Source organism: Arachis ipaensis, chromosome B3 (genome assembly GCF_059453495.1).
Source record: "Arachis ipaensis isolate K30076 ecotype BB chromosome B3, ASM5945349v1, whole genome shotgun sequence".
Classification (NCBI taxonomy): Eukaryota; Viridiplantae; Streptophyta; class Magnoliopsida; order Fabales; family Fabaceae; genus Arachis; species Arachis ipaensis.
Window position 1 is genome coordinate 38,891,161 of NC_142438.1, and position 5,623 is coordinate 38,896,783.

Here is a 5,623-nt window from a genome sequence, read left to right on the forward strand (position 1 = left end):
CGCCCAGAATGGTGCCAGACTGGGCGTTTAACGCCCATTCTGCTACCCTTACTGGCGTTTAAACGCCAGTAAGTTTCTCCTCTAGGGTGTTCTGTTTTTAATACTATTTTTCAGTCTGTTTTTGTTTTTTCAATTATTTTTGTGACTTCACATGATCATCAACCTACAGAAAACATAAAATAACAAAAGAAAAGAGAAATTTAACATAGATAATTAAAGATTGGGTTGCCTCCCAATAAGCGCTTCTTTAATGTCAATAGCTTGACAGTGGGCTCTCATGGAGCCTCACAGATGTTCAGAGCAATGTTGGAACCTCCCAACACCAAACTTAGAGTTTGAATGTGGGGGTTCAACACCAAACTTAAAGTTTGGTTGTGGCCTCCCAACACCAAACTTAGAGTTTGACTGTGGGGGCTCTGTTTGACTCTGTATTGAGAGAAGCTCTTCATGCTTCCTCTCCATGGTTACAGAGGGACATCCTTGAGCTTTAAACACAAGGGAGTCTTCATTCACTTGAATGATCAATTCTCCTCTGTCAACATCAATCACACCTTTTGCTATGGCTAGGAAGGGTCTGCAAAGGATGATGGATTCATCCATACACTTCCCAGTCTCTAGGATTATGAAATCCACAGGGATGTAGTGGCCTTCAACCTTTACCAAGACATCCTCTACAAGTCCATAAGCCTGTTTCTTTGAATTGTCTGCCATCTCTAGTGAGATTCTAGCAGCTTGTACCTCAATGATCCCCAGCTTCTCCATTACAGAGAGAGGCATGAGGTTTATGCTTGATCCTAGGTTACACAGAGCCTTTTCAAAGGTCATGGTGCCTATGGTACAAGGTATTGAGAATTTTCCAGGATCTTGTCTCTTTTGAGGTAATCTCTGCCTAGTCAAGTCATCCAGTTCTTTGATGAGCAATGGGGGTTCATCCTCCCAAGTCTCATTGCCAAATAACTTGGCATTTAGCCTCATGATTACTCCAAGATACTTAGCAACTTGCTCTTTAGTAACATATTAATCCTCTTCATAGGAAGAATACTCATAAGAGCTCATGAATGGCAGGAGGAAATTCAATGGAATCTCTATGGTTTCTGTGTGAGCCTCAGATTCCCATGGTTCCTCATCAGGGAACTCCATAGAGGCCAGTGGACGTCCATTGAGGTCTTCCTCAGTGGAGATCACTGCCTCTTCCTCCTCTCCAGGTTCGGCCATGTGAGACGTGTTTATGGCCTTGCACTCTCTCTTTGGATTCTCTTCTGTATTGCTTGGGAGAGTACTAGGAGGGAGTTCAGTAATTTTCTTACTCAGCTGACCCACTTATGCCTCCAAATTTCTAATAGAGGACCTTGTTTCAGCCATGAAACTTTGAGTGGTTTTAATTAGATCAGAGACAATGGTTGCTAAGTCAGAGTGGCTCTGCTTAAAATTCTCTGTCTGTTGCTGGGAAGATGATGGAAAAGGCTTGCTATTGCTAAACCTGTTTCTTTCACCATCATTGTTGTTGAAACCTTGTTGAGGTCTCTGTTGATCCTTCCATGAGAGATTTGGATGATTTATCCATGAAGGATTATAGGTGTTTCCATAGGATTCTCCCATGTAATTCACCTCTTCCATTGCAGGGTTCTCAGGGTCATAAGCTTCTTCTTAAGAGGAAGCTTCTTTAGTACTGCCTGTTACTGATTGTATTCCAGACAGACTCTGAGAGATCATATTAACTTGTTGAGTTAATATCTTGTTCTGAGCCAATATAGCATTCAGGGTATCAATCTCAAGAACTCTTTTCTTCTGATTTGTCCCATTATTCACAGGGTTCCTTTCAGAAGTGTACATGAATTGGTTATTTACAACCATCTCAATGAGTTCCTGAGCTTCTGCAGGCATCTTCTTCAGATGAAGAGATCTTCCAGTAGAGCTATCCAATGACATCTTGGACAGTTCAGATAGACCATCATAGAAGATACCTATGATGCTCCATTCTGAAAGCATGTCAGAAGGACACCTTCTGATCAATTTCTTGTATCTTTCCCAAGCTTCATAGAGGGATTCACCTTCCTTCTGTCTGAAGGTTTAGACTTCCACTCTAAGCTTACTCAATTTTTGAGGTGGAAAGAACTTTGCCAAGAAGGCATTGACTAGCTTTTCCCAAGAGTTCAGGCTTTCTTTAGGTTGTGAGTCCAACCATGTCCTAGCTCTGTCTCTTAAAGCAAAAGGGAAGAGCATAAGTCTGTAGACCTCAGGGTCAACCCCATTGGTCTTGACAGTGTCACAGATTTGCAAGAATTCAGCTAAGAACTGATGAGGATCTTCCAATGGAAGTCCATGAAACTTGCAATTCTGTTGCATTAGAGAAACTAATTGAGGCTTAAGCTCAAAGTTGTTTGCTCCAATGGCAGGGATTGAGATGCTTCTCCCATAGAAGTCAGGAGTAGGTGCAGTAAAGTCACCCAGCACCTTCCTTGCATTATTGACATTGTTGTTTTCGGCTGCCATTACTTCTTCTTCTTTGAAAAGCTCTCTTAGGCCCTCTACAGAGATTTGTACTTTAGCTTCTCTTAGCTTTCTCTTCAAGGTCCTTTCAGGTTCAGGATCAGCTTTAACAAGAATGCCTTTGTCTTTGCTCCTGCTCATATGAAAGAGAAGAGAACAAGAAAGTATGGAATCCTCTATGTCACAGTATAGAGATTCCTTGAGGTATCAGAGGAAAATAAGAATAGAAGGAGGAGATAGATAGAAGAGAATTCAAACTTATAAAAAGGGATAGAGTTCGAATTGCACCTTGAGGAGGAGTGTTAGTCCCTTAAATAGAAGGATGTGAGAAGAGGGGAAGAATTTTCGAAAATTAAATTAAAAATTTTGAGATAATTAAAAAGAAATTTGAAGATTTGATTGAGATTTTCGAAAATTAAGATTGGGAAAGAAATTAAATGATTTTGAAAAAGATTTTGAAATTAGAAATTAAAAAGATATGATTGAAAATTAATTTTGAAAAAGATATGATTGAAAGGATATGATTGAGAAGATATGATTGAAAATCAAATTAAAAAAAAGGAAAGTTTTAAAATTAAAGTTGATTACTTGACTAACAAGAAATTAGAAGATATGATTCTAGAATTAAAACTTTTGATCCTTTCTTAATAGGCAAGTAACAACTTGAAAATTTTGAATTAAATCACTAATTGTAGCAAGGATTTTCGAAAATAGTAATAAAATAAAAAAATGGAAATAAATTAATTTTAAAAGGATATGATTGAAAAGATATGATTTGAAAAAGATTTGATTTTGAAAAATCATAAAAATTTGAAAAAGATTTGAATTAAAAACAAAATCTTCCCTCTAGTGTCCTTCTGGCGTTTAACGCCCAAAATCCTACCTTTTTGGGCGTTTAACGCCCAGCCAGGTATCCTGGCTGGTGTTAAAACGCCAGTTTTCCTTCTTCACTGGGCGTTTTGAATGCCCAGCTTTTTCTGTTTGATTCTTCTGCTGAATGTTCTAAGTCTTCAATTCTCTATATTATTGACTTGAAAAGAAATCATTTTTGAAATTTTTTTTTTGGATTTTTCAATAATGAGAACAACCAAAATGAAACTAAGATCAAATAGACAATGCATGCAAGACACCAAACTTAGAAATTTTGTATACTAAGGACAATAACAATTTGAAAATGCATATGAAAAATAACAAAAGACACAAAACAAGAGAATTTAAAGATCAGAGCAAGGAAATCATCAAGAACAACTTGAAGATCAATGAAGAACATAGTGCATGTAATTTTCGAAAATTAGAAGAATAAAGACACGCAATTGACACCAAACTTAGGAATAGACACTAGACTCAAACAAGAAACATAAAATATTTTTGGTTTTATCATTTTATAAATTTTTTTGTGATTTTTCGAAAATTGAGTGGAAAAGAAAATAAAGGGATTCAAAATTTTTAATAAGAATTCCAGGAATTATTGCAATGCTAGTCTAAGACTCCGGTCCAAGAATTAGACATGGCTTACTAGCCAGCCAAGCTTTCAAAGAAAGCTCCGGTCCAAAATACTAGACATGGCCAATGGCCAGCCAAGCTTTAGCAGATCATTGCTTACAACAGCAAAATTGATAGAAATCAACAAGCTCTTGTGATGATAAATTGAAACCTCGATCCAAAAGATTAGACATGGCTTCACAGCCAGCCAGACTTCAACAAATCATCATGAAACTCTAGAATTCATTCTTAAAAACTCTGAAGAACAAAATAGAAATTTTTTTTTTTGAAAAATTTTTTTGAAAATAAAAAGTAAAAAAGCTTAAACATAAAATAAAATTACCTAATCTAAGCAACAAGATGAACCGTCAGTTGTCCAAACTCGAACAATCACCGGCAACGGCGCCAAAAACTTGGTTCACGAAATTGTGATCATCAATGGCACCAACAACTTGGTACGCACAATTGTAATCTCCACTCTTTATCACAACTCCGCACAACTAACCAGCAAGTGCACTGGGTCGTCCAAGTAATAAACCTTACGCGAGTAAGGGTCGATCCCACGGAGATTGTCGGCTTGAAGCAAGCTATGGTCATCTTGTAAATCTCAGTCAGGTGGATTCAAATGGTTATGGAGAATGGATAATTAAAATATGAATAAAACATAAAATAAAGATAGAGATAGAGATACTTATGTAATTCATTGGTAGGAATTTCAGATAAGCGTATGAAGATGCTTTATTCCTCTTGAACCTCTGCTTTCCTATTGCCTTCTTCCAATCATTCATACTCCTTTCCATGGCAAGCTTTATGTTGGGAATCACCGTTGTCAATGGCTACTTCCCATCCTCTCAGTAAAAATGTTCTATGCACGCTGTCACCGCACGGCTAATCATCTGTCGGTTCTCGATCATGTTGGAATAGGATCCATTGATCCTTTTGCGTCTGTCTCACGCCCAACACTCGCGAGTTTGAAGCTCGTCACAGTCATCCCTTCCCAGATCCTACTCAGAATACCACAAACAAGGTTTAGACGTTCCGGATCTCAGGAATGGCCGCCAATAATTCTAGCCTATACCACGAAGGTTCTAATCTTAGATTAGAAACCCAAGAGATACACATTCAAGCTTGTTTGCATGTAGAACGGAAGTGGTTGTCAGGCACGCATTCATAGGTGAGAATGGTGATGAGTGTCACATAATCATCACATTCATCATGTTCTTGGGTGCAAATGAATATCTTGGAGAAGAAATAGACTTGAGTTGAATAGAAAAATAATAGTACTTGTATTAATTCATGAAGAACAGCAGAGCTCCACACCTTAATCTATGGTGTGTAGAAACTGCACCGTTTAAAATATAAAAGTAATGAAGGTTCATTGGGTTCGGCCCCAGAGGGGGAACCAGAATGACCAAGATAAAAATACAATAGCAAAAGGTCCTATTTATAGAAAACTAGTAGCCTAGGGTTACAGAAATAGGTAATTAATGCAGAAATCTTCTTCCGGGCCCACTTGGTGTGTGCTTGGGCTGAGCATTGAAGCTTCCATGTGTAGAGACTTTTCTTGGAGTTAAACGCCAGCTTTTGTGCCAGTTTGGGTGTTTAACTCCAGCTTTTGTGCCAGTTCTGGCGTTAAACGCCAAAATTCTTG

The 5,623-nt window shown here is 38.0% G+C and overlaps 1 non-coding gene across 1 annotated transcript; it reads left to right on the forward strand.

Moving 5' to 3' along the window:
• Positions 1-1,983: 1,983 nt before the first annotated feature.
• Positions 1,984-2,091, forward strand: LOC148570352 (small nucleolar RNA R71). Its single transcript, XR_015880422.1, has one exon. It is a non-coding gene; the product is annotated as a small nucleolar RNA R71 (small nucleolar RNA).
• Positions 2,092-5,623: the final 3,532 nt, after the last annotated feature.